Consider the following 15,489-nt stretch of genomic DNA (forward strand, 5'->3'; position numbering starts at 1 on the left):
ATGAAAAGTTTATGTATAAAAACGTGGTAAATAGGATATTTTTTTAATATTACATACTTATTGTACTTTAAACAACCGTTTTGTCTCAAACCCTAACAAATTTCCACACGTCGAGTAGTTTTTATTGTCGAGCCTGCAACTTTTGTTGCAGAAAGCTCGACATAGGGATAGTGATCCGGCGGCGTTAGCTCACTTCTTAAAAGCTTTATATTTTAGAAGGTGGAAGACCTGGATGCTTCATACTTTGTATATAGATGCTTCATGTTACGAAGTTTCCGTCAGTCACATGTCCAATGTCCTTGACCTCATTTTCATGGTTCAGTGAACACTTGAAAAAAAAGTTCAAATTTTTTGTAATGTTGAATTCTCTCTTATTATAAGTAATAGGATAACTATATTTGATATGTGCGTACCTTGCAAGGTCCTCGTGTCTGTCAGACAGTTTTCACTTGACCTCGACCTCATTTCATGGATCAGTGAACAAGGTTAAGTTTTGGTGGTCAAGTCCATATCTCAGATACTATAAGCAATAGGGCTAGTATATTCGGTGTACGGAAGGACTGTAAGGTGTACATGTCCAACTGGCAGGTGTCGTCTGACCTTGACCTCATTTTCATGGATCAGTGGTTATAGTTAAATTTTTGTGTTTTGGTCTGTTTTTCTCATACCATATGCCATAGGTCTACTATATTTGTTGTATGGAATGATTGTTAAGTGTACATGTCTAGCGGGCAGATGTCATGTGACCTTGACCTCATTTTCATGGTTCAGTGGTCAAAGTTAAGTTTTTGAGTTTTGGTCTTTTTATCTAATGCTATATGCCATAGGTCAACTATATTTGGTGTATGGAAATAATTTATGATCTTTATGTCAGTCGAGCAGGTTTTATTTAACCTTGACCTCATTTTCACAGTTCATTGCACAGTGTTAAGTTTTTGTGTTTTGGTCTATTTTTCTTAAACTATAAGTAATGTGTCAACTATATATGTTGTATAGAAGCATTGTCAGCTGTACCTGTCTGCCTGGCATGGTTCATCTGACCTGGACCTCTTTTTCAAGGTTCATTGGTCTTTGTTTAGTTATCTTGGTTAATGTTAAGTTTATGTGAAGTTGTAATAAAGCTTAGCTTTATACTTAGGACTATCAACATAATATCAATGATTAGTATAGAAGGCGAGACATTTCAGCGTGTGCACTCTTGTCTAATTACTTATATGTCAGAAAACTTAAACGGCCAATGTCGTGTGCCATTCATTTCAAATTTCGAATCATGAACGATCAAATTAGGATCATTTTTATCATAGCAATTAGCATTTTTTGTTTTTATTAAGTCTCCCAAACAAAGTTTGGAGACTTATTGTTTTTGCTCAGTTCTTATTAAGTCTCCCAAACAAAAGTCTCCCAAACAAAGTTTGGAGACTTATTGTTTTTGCTCAGTTCTTATTATGGCACCCTCAACGGAGTTGGGGTGACGTATTGTTATTCTACGTTTCTTTTTTTTCTTATTATTATGGCACCCTCAACGGAGTTGGGGTGACATATTGTTATTCTACGTTTCTTTTTTTCTTATTATTTTTATTCTTCCACACATTTTGTCCACGCTTTTTCTCGGAATTGAATAGACCAATGTTGATGGAATTATACCACAATGTGGAACACCATGTAAAGTTGTGCAGCAAACTTTGGCATGTGCAAGATGGCCGCCGTTACCATGGAAACAGAACAAATGTAAAAAATATTTTTTTGGTTTTTGGTGAATAATTTGAATATTCCTGAACTGAAAATCATCAAATTTTTATATATTGTTGGTGTCCACCATATACAGGTTTGAGATGATTTTGGGAATCTTAGGAACTACTATATTGCCATGGAAACTAAATATGTTTAGCATTAAACCCTATGGGGAAAATCTTAAAGTAGTATTTAAACTATATATCCAACCATTAAAACTTTAATGGTGTGTTCCTTGTCATGTGCCAATGTGGTAGGTGTCTTTGGAATTTTGGAAATGGTCACCGTTACCATGGAAACAGCAGAAATGTCCAAAAACTTCAAATTGCTCCAAACTTTCTGAAAATTGACAGACATGTTAAGTGGCACATCAAGAGTTGGTATTCGACTTTGGAATTTCCAAAATGGCCGCCGTTTCCATGGAAACAACACAAAAATCAAAAATTTCAAAATGCTCCAAAATTGATGAAATTTTACAACAATGTTGATAGACATCTGTAAATGCACTCTTACATTTTGGAAATTTCAAAATGGATGCCGCTCGCCTGGAAAAGGAGGACGAGGGTGCCATCCGTTATTGCTAGCAATTACAAATCTAGTTTTTATTAATCTTCTTCCACACTTTTTGTCCACGCTAGTTCTCAGAATCTATTGGGTCAATGATGATGGAACTCTACTATAATAAGGACCCCATGTGAAGTTGTGCATCTTGCTATGGAATGGTCCAAGATGGCCCCCGTTTCCATGGAAACGGTAAAAATGTAAAAAAAAATCAAAATTCCAACTCTTTCATTGTAAGACCCAACTAGATGAAGCTTTATGGAAATGTTCCTTGGTATGCCCTGATATACCGACAATATTTAGAAATTCCAAAATGGCCGCCATTGTCATAGAAACAAGGCGAAAGTTTAACATTGGCCCAATGGGAAAATACATAAAAGCTGTATTTTCTAAAGGAATATAAGATCAAATCTATTAAAACTTTATTGATATATTACGTGGCATGTCCCAAAGTGGCACCTGTCTTTAGAATTTTGGAAATAGTAACTGTTACCATGGAAACAGCAAAAATTAAAAAAATTTCAAAATGCTCCAAACGAGATGAAATTTAACAACAATGTTGATAAACATGTCTGAAAACGTTCTTTGACTTTGAAATTTTCAAAATGGCTGCCGCTCGCCTGGCAATAGGGGGACGAGGGTGCCATCCGTTATTGCTAGCAATTACAAATCTAGTTATTTTTATGGCACCCTCAACGGAGTTGGGGTGACATATTGTTATTCTACGTTTCTTTTTTTTCTTATTTTTCTTATTCTTCTTCCACACATTTTGTCCGTCGTGTTTCTCGGAATCCTATGGACCAATGTTGATGGAACTTTACTATAATGAGGACCCCCATGTAAAGTTGTGCACCTTGGTATGGAATGGTAAAAGATGGCCGCCGTTTCCATGGAAACAGCAAAAATGCGAAAAAAATTAAAGTGTTCCAAACTGGAAGAAACTCCACAGGAATGGTAACTGACATGTGCTGATTTCCAATTTGACTTTGGAATTTTCAAAATGGCTGCCGTTACCATGGAAACAGCTAAAATATCAAAAATTCTAACTCTTTCGTTATAACACTCAGCTGGATGAAACTTTATAAAAATGTTACCCGGTACGCTTAGATGTCAAAACAATATTTTGATAATCCAAAATGGCCGCCGTTGTCATGGAAACTGGGGCCAAGTTTTGCATTGACCCTATGGAAAATTGCATAAAAACTGCATTTTCTCAGAGAGTATTGGAACAAAGTAAATGAAACTGCATTGATATATAACATGACATGTGGCAATAAGATGTCTGCTTTTAGAATTTTGGAATTATCTACTGTAACCATGGTTGCAGGACAAATGTTAAAAATTTCCAAAAAAAATCAAAATGCTGCAAACTGCATGAAACTTTACAGGAATAGTGACTGACATGTTCGGAGTTGCATTTTGAAGTTTGAATTTCCAAAATGGCTGCCGTAACCATGGAAACAGCAAAAATGTCCAAAATTTCAAAATGCTCCAAACTTAATGAAATTTTACAAAAATGATGACTTGCATGTGTAGATGCACTCTTTGACTTTGAAATTTTCAAAATGGCTGCCGCTCGCCTGGCACTGGGGGGACGAGGGTGCCATCCGTTATTGCTAGCAATTACAAATCTAGTTATTCTTCTTCTTCTTCTTCTTCTTCTTCTTCTTCCGCCGCTTTAAAAAATGAACTTGTCCGCAGCGTTTCTCCAAAACCGCTTGTCAGATTGACTTAGGATTTCATAAAATGGTAGACTAATATGTCTAGGTGAGCCATCAATCTTTCGTTTGTGCATTGGGGTCTATTAAGGGGTGTTTTGGGGGGTAGAAAGCAGGGAGGGTTTTACTATAGAACCCTATGGGATTTTATTTTCAAATTTTTTTAAATGAATATAACTTGAAAACTATAAGTGATAGATACATGCAGTCTTCAGAAATGATTATAGGACAATAAAATAAATCACATGAAATATAGGGGGATGCCCTGGGGGGTCATCCCCACCCCCTTCAATTTGAGAATGTGCTATTATCTTGTAAACGGTCCAGATCCCCACCCCTAAACCATATATATTCTTGTAGGGTACAATAAAACAAATCAAATGAAATAAAAGGGAAGTCCCTAGGGGGTCACCCCACCCCCTCTTGTTGGAAAACTTGTAAACGATCCAGATCCCCACCCCTAAACCATATATATTCTTGTAGGGGACAATAAAACAAATCAAATGAAATAAAAGGGAAGTCCCTAGGGGGTTATCCCACCCCCTCTTGTTTGAAAACTTGTAAACGGTCCAGATCCCCACCCCTAAACCATATATATTCTTGTATGGGACAATGAAACAAATCACATGTAATTAGATGGAAGTTCCTGGGGGTCACCCCCACCCCGTTCAATTTGAGAATGTACTATTATCTTGTAAATAGTCCAGATCCCCACCCCTAAACCATATATATTCTTGTAGGGGACAATAAAACAAATCAAATGAAATAAATGGGAAGTCCCTAGGGGGTCACCCCACCCCCTCTTGTTTGAAAACTTGTAAACGATCCAGATCCCCACCCCTAAACCATATATATTCTTGTAGGGGACAATAAAACAAATCAAATGAAATAAAAGGAAAGTCCCTAGGGGGTCACCCCAACCCCTCTTGTTTGAAAACTTGAAAACGGTCCAGATCCGCATCCCTAAACCATATATATTCTTGTATGGGACAATAAAACGAATCACATAAAATTAGATGGAAGTTCCTGGGGGTCACCCCCACCCCGTTCAATTTGAGAATGTACTATTATCTTGTAAACGGTCCAGATCCCCACCCCTAAACCATATATTTTCTTGTAGGGGACAATAAAACAAATCAAATGAAATGTAGGTAAAGTCCCTGGGGGTCACCACCACCCCCTCCTGTTTGAAAACTTGTAAATGGTGGAGATCCCTACTCGTAAGCCATATATATTCTTGTATGGGACAAACAATCAAATCAAATGAACATGGGACCATATGAATGGGGAGTTATCGGAGCTTTGTTTGGGAGACTTCGTAACAGCATCCTGTTACAATTACTTCTTGTTATTTTTATTATTCTTCTTCTTCCTCTTCCTCTTCCTCTTCCTCTTCCGCCACTTTAAAAAATGAACTTGTCCGCAGCGTTTCTCCAAAACCGCTTGTCAGATGGACTTAGGATTTCATAATATGGTAGACTAATATGTCCAGGTGAGCCATCAATCTTTCGTTTGTGCATTGGGGTCTATTAAAGGGTATTTTGGGGGGTAGAAAGGAGGAAGGGGTTTACTATAGAACCCTATGGGATTTTATTTTCTAAAATTTTCAAATGAATATAACTTGAAAACTGTAAGTGATAGATACATGCAGTCTTCAGAAATGATTATAGGACACTAAAACAAATCACATGAAATATAGGGGAAGTCCCTGGGGGTCATCCCCACCCCCTTCAATTTGAGAATGTGCTTTTATCTTGTAAACGGTCCAGATCCCCACCCCTAAACCATATATATTCTTGAATGGGACAATAAAACAAATCAAATGAAATTAAAGGGAAGTCCCTGGGGGTCATCCCCACCCCGTTCAATTTGAAAATGTGCTATTATCTTGTAAACGGTCCAGATCCCCACCCCTAAACCATATATATTCTTCAATGGGACGATAAAACAAATCAAATGAAATTAAAGGGAGGTCCCTGGGGGTCATCCCCACCACTTTCAAGTTGAGAATGTGCTATTATCTTGTAAACGGTCCAGATCCCCACCCCTAAACCATATATATTCTTGTAGGGGACAATAAAACAAATGAAATGAAATAAAAGTGATGTCCCTAGGGGCTCACCCCACCCCCTCTTGTTTGAAAACTTGTAAAGGGTCAACATCCCCACCCCTAAACCATATCTATTCTTGTATGGGACAATAAAACTAATCAAATGAAATTAAATGGAAGTTCCTGGGGGTCACCCCCACCCCGTTCAATTTGAGAATGTACTGTTATCTTGTAAACGGTCCAGATCCCCACCCCTAAACCATATATATTCTTCAATGGGACGATAAAACAAATTAAATGAAATTAAAGGGAAGTCCCCGGGGGGTCATCCCCACCACGTTCAATTTGAGAATGTGCTATTATCTTGTACATAGTCCAGATCCCCACCCCTAAACCATATATATTCTTGTAGGGGACAATAAAACAAATGAAATGAAATAAAAGTGATGTCCCTAGGGGCTCACCCCACGCCCTCTTGTTTGAAAACTTGTAAACGGTCAACATCCCCACCCCTAAACCATGTCTATTCTTATATGGGACAATAAAACTAATCAAATGAAATTAAATGGAAGTTCTTGGGGGTTGCCCCCCACCCCGTTCAATTTGAGAATGTGCTATTATCTTGTAAACGGTCCAGATCCCCACCCCTAAACCATATATATTCTTGTAGGGGACAATAAAACAAATGAAATGAAATAAAAGGGAAGTCCCGAGGGAGTCACCCCACCCCCTCTTGTTTGAAAACTTGTAAACGGTCAACATCCCCACCCCTAAACCACATATATTCTTGTATGGGACAATAAAACAAATCAAATGAAATGTAGGTAAAGTCCCTGGGGGTCACCACCACCCCCTCCTGTTTGAATACTTGTAAATGGTGGAGATCCCCACCTGTAAGCCATATATATTCTTGTATTGGACAAAAAATCAAATCAAATGAACATGGGACCATATAAATGGCGAGTTATGGGAGCTTTGTTTGGGAGACTTCGTAACAGCATCCTGTTACAATTACTTCTTGTTATATTATGTTTTCATATACGATTAAGCCATGGCGTCAATGTGTTTTAGTGACAAAAAGATGAGAACTTATAATTCATTTGTTTTGATCGTTATCGGCTTGCTGAAATAATAATTCTGGTATATTAGCCGGGTAAAGAACACACGTATTAGATACTGCAAACACACAAACCCAAACAAACCAGAGGCTGTTGACTTTCTAACATAAGGTGTCTGAATTGGGCTTTGCTAACCCCAAGGCCTATATACTCTTATTCTGTCCCTAATTTTGTTTCTATGATACTTTAAAGGATGTTTTTGTTTGAGCCTGAATCTGCAGTTATAATTTGTGGTACAGCTGAGTAGGCGACTGTTTTTCATGCATACCATCAGGGTATTTGCCGGATAATAAGTATGTAAATTGGTCATTTGAGATGTTGGGTTTGTTGTTACTGTTGCGGTACAATATCCCCATTTTGGTAGATAGACAGCTTCAACATCGATTAATATTCGTGCCATTATCCCCATCAAGCTTGCTGTATGTTTATTGGCTTCTTTTTAATTAAATTATAATTCTCTCTACTTTCTCTCAATAAATTCCCGCATATTTTACAAGGAACTACATAATTATCTTCTGAATTTCATTTCAAAGTGCAGGACAATATATTGAACACAAAAATATTTCTTATCGATTATATTTTAAAAGATGAAAGTCAATAGTGACCTACATATTATGTAGCTGTTTCCTATATCATGGAGGTGGTTATGATTTCATTCACTTTTTTCCGAGAGGATTTCCTGACGTAGGAAGGCATTATTGTTTCTGTTTTGCATTATCTCTCTGTTGTTTACAATCATTTTTGTTATCTTGTACATTTTACAATTTGTACAGACTTTTTAAAACTTAGCATCTTTCTCAGAGAAGACAAATGTTGATCACTTGTGCAAAATTTCTGTACAAATTTAAATTATAATGAATGATGAGAAGTGTAACAAGCTAATGGGTTTAGCAAATTATGATCTATGAATTATAAGTCACCATGGATGATTTGTTAATTAAACGATTATAGGAGTTATTGGCATTGAAAGAATTATTTAGCTCAGCGTTTTTCCCCCCACCTCGACGAAAGGTCAAGTGAGCCTTGTCATCACTTATAGCATCCTTCGTCATCTGATAAATAACTTTAAAAGTAATCTTTTTCTCTAAAACTACTGAACCAAATTTAACCACAATTTACCACACTCGTCAAAAGGGTACATAGTTTATCAAATGTGTCTGATAATCTCAGCCTGTAAAACAATATGGTTGACATGGCTTAAGATAAAACAATGGGGGTAAAATACTAAAATAAAAACAATACGGAAAACAAAAATACAAAAAACACGAATCTACAAACACTTCAAAGTGACCAAAATTGTTAGTTCACTCATTATTGAAGTTATTGCCCTTTGATGACAATTTTGCCCATGAATGCCTTTTATCTTTAAAATTGAAATAGATAAATAGAAACTTTTAATATCACAAATGATCAACAAGACAAGATCTACAAATGAGCTTTATGGTTGAAATCTTCAGTTGATTCATTTTGGAGTTATTGCTCTGTAATGATTTTTATTTCATTTTTGCATATGATCATGATTACCTTGAAAACTATCATAAACAAATTAAAATTTTCAAACAGAAAAAAAATATAAGCAGGATCTACAAATATGTCAACATTACTGAAATTATTAGTTACTCTTTAGAGATTTGTTCTGCTTTCAAGCTTATTTTTACCATAAACATGTCGGTGGTTGAAGAGGCTCGTTAATACATCTTGTTTGCTGTTGCAGGAACTATCTAATGGATAGAGAGAAATTGTGAACAACAAATGTTTTCAGCAAAATAAGTTTAAAAATAAGTCATCTTAACCAAAGGAGTAGGTCCGATAAGGGCCAATTTTGGCCTCATACTTCAGGTTTATCTGTTTAAATATTTTGACACTTTTTTAACTATTAAAAGAGGGAAGAAAGATACCAGAGGTACAGTAAAACTCATAGATTGAAAATAAACTGTCAACGTCATGGCTAAAAAAAAGACAAACAGACAAATATAAGTACAGAAGTCACAACATAGATAACTAGAGACTAAGCAACACGAACCCCACCAAACACTGGGGGTGATCTCAGGTACTCCGGAAGGGTAAGCAGATCCTGCTCCACATGTGGCACCCGCCGTGTTGCTTATTATAAATCCGGTAAATAGTATAATTCGGTAGGTCAAGTGTCTACTTTAGTCGATTCATTTTGTTTGTGTGAAAGATTTGAACTGATTTAGTCATTAAAGACGCCTAAATTCAAGCCTAATTATAAAAAATCTTTCAAATATGCCATAAAATGTCGCTTTTCAGATGCTTTTTGTCAAAAATGAAAGTGGCCGCATCCGTGTTTATTCTCAACTTTTATATATGTTATGTGTGATCGACAAACACAACTTACATTTAGATATTAAGAATGAACACAAATGCGGCCACTTCCATTTCAGACAGAAACCGTCTAACATTTAACTCAAATGCTAGAATTGTGGAAGATTTCAGTAATTTAACATAACTTAATGATGCTAGTACCCGATACATGTGAATTGTATTGTCAAAAACAGCCCATATTTATGTCTGTTTATTCCGAAAACCTTTGTGGATACAATGGTATAACAGAAAACAATAACAACAAAGCAAACCTCTGTCACAGCGATGGTGAAACAAGAGGTTTTTATAGAAACATGTACTGGATTGTCTTTAAAAATGATTAATAGCAAAGCAATAATTTAACGAAATAATCTTCTCTTTAAAGTAGCATAACTTGGTTTATAGATTGAAATTGTTGAGTACTCAGATGTTTTGCAAAAACAGATTTTCAAATAAGTCTCCATGGCTGAAATTGACTCCTTTTATGTGTTATTGCTGAAAGATGATTTTTTTTTCTATTTGTGCAGTTTTTGCCCAAACTAAATTAGAAAGCGAGAAGTATTTTTTTTCATTATTTTAATTTTTATTTCTTGCAGAAATCATTATAAATTGAAATTGTTGAGTGCTCACATGTTTTGCGAAAACAGATTTCCAAATAAGTCTCCATGGCTGAAATTGACTCCTTTTATGTGTTATTGCTGAAAGATGATTTTTTTTCTATTTGTGCAGTTTTTGCCCAAACTAAATTAGAAAGCGAGAAAACAGCTGAAAAGCAACACTAATCTGCTTATATAAATTATTAATCATAGTTGATACTGTCAACAGACCCATAAATAAGTCATTTCACCTAAATGATGTTTTCATCTATTTGTTTTACATTTTTGTCAAACACTATTATAGTACGAGTGAAACTTTAAATAGAAACAAAATATCAGCAAAATAAGATCCGCAAGTAAATCAACATGGTGGAATTGTCACAGTAGTAATGTAATTTATTGCCTTTAAACTGATTGCAATAAAAGAGGGATATCAAAATGGCATACATTTTACAAGAGACATACATACATAAACGTGTAAATATGCCTCTGATTTTACCAGGCGAGCAATCCTGGCTCTGTTGTTGAGATGGTGTGGCCTGTTTTTTTTTACTTGAGATTTTAGATAGCTTCTTGGTATCTCTCTCTTTTCCTAAAAAATAATAAATATTTAGAGTAATTAGGTTCATGTTATTATATATCAACAAATTCTTGCTTGCTAGTTTCCGTAATCGGATTTTGTATGATTCACATTGTTGCCCCTGTTAAAACATGTTCGTGTGATGATTGATTTATGAATAATAATAGAATGTTTGTGTTATATCTATATAAAGGATACACGATATTTTATCTTTTAGATCAAGGAAGCTTTATTTCAAAATATCGTAGTTTTTTCATTGTCGTTTTATAAAACATTCTCATGGTTGAATGATTTTTTTTGGTAATAATTCTATTAGGCACTGCATGTACTTATACTATCAAAAGTTTATGTACAAAATATATTGTCGAATATGATCTTTTCTTCTTATGTTACAAAGTATATAAAACAGCTGATTTGTGTCAGTTCATAACAAATGTTCACACGTAGAGTATTTTTTTTGTCTTTTTACTGACATGCGGGAAAACTAAGACGGTCAATTACTAGGGCCATCTCGTTCAAATTTCGATTCATGAACGATCGAGTTTGATTATTTTTACTATACTAATTAGCATTTCTTTGATCTTTTTATAAAACGTTTTCATACTTGATTAAGCCTTAATTTGTCACAAATGAAACCTTCGTTGTTTTGATTTAATCGCTATCCGCTTGCTTGCAATATTTCTGGCAAATTAGATAAGTGTACAACATAAGTATTTGATGTTACTGTAAAACATCAGGAGCTGTTGGCTTTCTTTGCTGATGTGTTGAATTTGGTATTCCAAAATGGTTGCTGATACCAAGGCCTCGGTACTCTCATTCTATCCCTTATTAAATTTCCTGAACACCATTTTCCTTCAAGAAGCAGTTCTGTTTGTTCGAAACCGAATCTGTAGTTACAATTTCCAGTACATCTGAGTGGTGACTTTTTTGTTATAACATATCATCCGGGGGCTTGTTGGGGTATACGTTTTTATTTACGACGTTGTCCTTGCTGTTAATGTTCCGGTACATTTGTTATCTTTTTCATAGATTGCCACCTGTTGTCACTTCATAAAGCTTCAAAATCTTTTCTGATTCGTGGTTCTTTCCTCACCAAGCTCGCTGCATGTTAATCTTTTTATTCAATAAGAATCCTCTCTAATTTCCCTCTTATAGACACATTCCCGCATAACTTTCAAGGAACCTTCATAAAATATCAGCTGAGTGTCATTTTGAAGTGCAGGAAACTATATTGAATACAACTTATTTCTTATCGGTTATATTTTAATTGATGAAAGTTTGTAAAAGTTACCTACATATGATGTAACTGTTTTATGCATCCTCATTGTGGTTATGACTTCATACCATTTTCCCGCGAGGATTTCCTTACGGAGGAGCATAATTTCCTCTGCCTTGCATTATCTTCTTGTATAATTTGTAATTTTTTTGAATCAATATTGATAACGTGTACAATTTTTCTATTAAAATATATATTTGCACGAAAAACAAATTGTACACAGTTTATTTATATCTTTATATTCATTAGTGAACATCTATAAAACAGAGACGTGAAAAAATAAATAAGAATTATTAAGTAACATCAAGTCCATTTTATATAGTTGTCAAAGATACCAGAATTATAATTTAGTACGCCAGACGCGCGTTTCGTCTTCATAAGACTCAATATATAGAATTAAGTACAGTACTATAAAAATACTATAATGTTGTTATCCAGTCTGATGAATATGTGACCCGTTTGTAAAAAATGCTCAGTATATTTCTATTAAAAGTATGCATTTGTTCATAACATTTTTCTTAATTTTCTTAAGATTATGTCCAAACCAGATCATTTAACTGTACCAGAAAGACTCATGAAAAGATCAACACAAATTCATAAATGAAGCATAAATTATATATTGAAAAGCTTTCTACGCTCTAAATTTTACAATTTTGCGCTTTTGAGTAGCTGTTAAAATATTAACATTAAAATATGCATTCAATTGTTAAACATAGGGAGGTGTTTGCTACAATACAAAGTTTCATTTCCGTAGTACTATGAAATAAAAATTCCTGTTTACCAACAAAGAATTCACAAACACAATAAGGTCGACACACAAAACCACTGGAGTGTTCAGTGAATACACACCGGTTTACTTTTTCCGGATAATACTTCCTTAATCCAATGCAGTAATAACAATATTTAATTGATAATGATGATACATACTTCTTTCTACACATTTGTGATACTGATTTTATTTTCAATCCTCACAGGTAAGATGATGATTTATTTTAGATTTCTTAATTCGATTCCAAATGAAACAATTTGGACTATTTTTATAGGCATTATGTTAGCGGGTACATTGAATTTTATACTATATTAAACATGTTAAAGTTTACGATATCGGGTAACATGATATTGCTATTAAAATACGTTTAACCTGAATATGAATCTTTTAGGCCATTTAGAATTTAACTTGAAGGTCCTGTAATTATCTTTCGATTTTGTGCTATATAAAATCTAAAATGAAGAACGGCTAACGTCATGTCAAGCATATACTCCGGGTTACATGATTTTAGTTAGTTAAAGGTTCTATTCAATCTTTAAAGTTATATAAAACAACCTTGTTTGTGCTACAGTTGTTTACATACTTTTATACTTGATTTAAAAAAGTATGAAAAAAAGTTTTCTGTAATTCGATTCCGTAGTAATCCAGCTGAACAAATTTTATGTGTAAAATCATTGTATTAAAACAAGGAAACATATCATTTTGTTGACGAAAATACATTTATTCGTAATAAAGTGTTCACGATTTGAATCATTTAGTCCTGACATTCTTTCCAATAACATTTGGACCAAGAATTCATTTTATTTTTACGTGCATTATCCGCCACCAGATAGCGGTTCAAATGGAATTTCATAAGGCATATTTCGTTAATAGTGACAAACAAAAAGCTAAAACATGCTACACAGAAGAACACGTGGTCAGTATGCTGGAGTTTCTTATCGACAACATATTTGTTGAGTTTGGAGGTAGACTTTTCCAACAAATTGTCAGCATTCCTATGGGAACAAACTGTGCACCTCTTCTTGGCGACCGCTTCTTATTTTATATGAATCGGAGTTCCTCCAGACACTTGTCAAAAACAAGAGGATCAGAGAAGCCAGAGTATTTAATTTCACTTTCAGATATATTGATGATGTTCTTTCCATAAACAATCCGAACTTTTCTGATTGGGTTCCATTAAAATATCCCCCAGAACTAGAGATTAAAGAAACAACAGACACGGCTTCCTCCGCCTCATTTTTAGACTTATATCTCGAATTTGACTTACACAGTCATCTCAGTACCAGAATCTATGACAAACGAGACGATTTTAATTTTGAAATTATAAATTTCCCCCACCTTAGTATCAATATACCAACTTCACCTGCATATGGGATATATATTTCCCAACTTATTCGATATTCAAGAGCTTCCAGCTCCTACTCAGACTTTGTAAAACGTCATCAGTGTCTGAGTAGAAAGTTGATGAACCAGGGGTATGTTAAAGAACGACTCGTCCTTTTTCTAAAAAAGTTCATCGGAAAGTACCAAGACCTTGTTGATAAATATTCCGTATCAACTTCGCAAATAATACACGATGGTCTTGATGTATAGATTCTGCGTACTGATGTTGTTTATCATCTTAACAACGTGTTTTATAGTTCTTTCGTTTGTCTTTGTTCTATTATTAGTATTACTTTTACTGTTGAATGGTTTTATGTGATATCTGTTTGACGTGGCTTGGTACTTATACATCTCGTCAATGTGTTTGTATTGTCTTTCATTTTTTGGTGGTGTGTTTTGTATATGCGACTTTTTGTATTTCTTTGGTTCTTATAACGTGACTCTGTACTTTAAAAGATCCCGTCAGTATGATATTGTTCTATTTTATGTCATTATGATATATTTCTATTATGAATTACAATATACGTTGAACCACAAACGTCAAAATCATTCAATTGCGTAGTGGAATTAACTATTTGTGGATTCTATATATAACTTTTGGACTAGTTTAAATCTCGGTCTATTTCTGAAATTTATTCTTACATACTTTTGATTTTTTAACCCTGAATGCTAACATTGCCTATGTCAATTTTAAGATTGTTTGTATGCACATTGAACAACAAATCTATGTGACGTCAGACACACAAATCAATGAATGAGTTTGTAGATAGATGTTTTTGTGTTCTGTTAAATTGTTCCTTTTAAAATTGTTATACGATGATGACTGATGTACCCATATTTTGACTATTTTATTTATTGTGTCTGTTTAGTAAACGCATCAATGTAAATATAACAGAATTTGATGAGACTGTCATCAAAGTGAGAGGGTAAGCGCTATAAAACCAGGATTAATCCACCATTTTCTACGGGTCCTACTTAAATGCACCCGGGAGCACCCGGGTAAAGAAAAAGCGTCCGGGGAAGAAAATATAGCGCCCCGGGAAATGAAAAGGCGCCCATGGAAAATATAAAAAATATTTTATTGGCATGAGACAATTTTGTGTCGATGAAATAAGTCGTAAAAATTGTTTTTTTTTTAATTTTATTTTGCAAATTCGGATAATAGACATTTGTAATAAAGCACAAAAACAAGTATGAATGCTTCAATTTTACCAATAATATATGAATACTGTTTCGAGAGACAGACAATAATGGATCTCAGTTTATGAAGATTTATAAAATGGAAGACATCAAAAGACATGTTTTCAAAAACGATATCAAAATGACAAATGTCAAAAATGTAAAAAACATCTTAAATTTCACTGATAAATATTAATTTAAAC

The sequence above is a fragment of the Mytilus galloprovincialis genome, chromosome 10, assembly GCF_965363235.1.
Source record: "Mytilus galloprovincialis chromosome 10, xbMytGall1.hap1.1, whole genome shotgun sequence".
Lineage (NCBI taxonomy): Eukaryota > Metazoa > Mollusca > Bivalvia > Mytilida > Mytilidae > Mytilus > Mytilus galloprovincialis.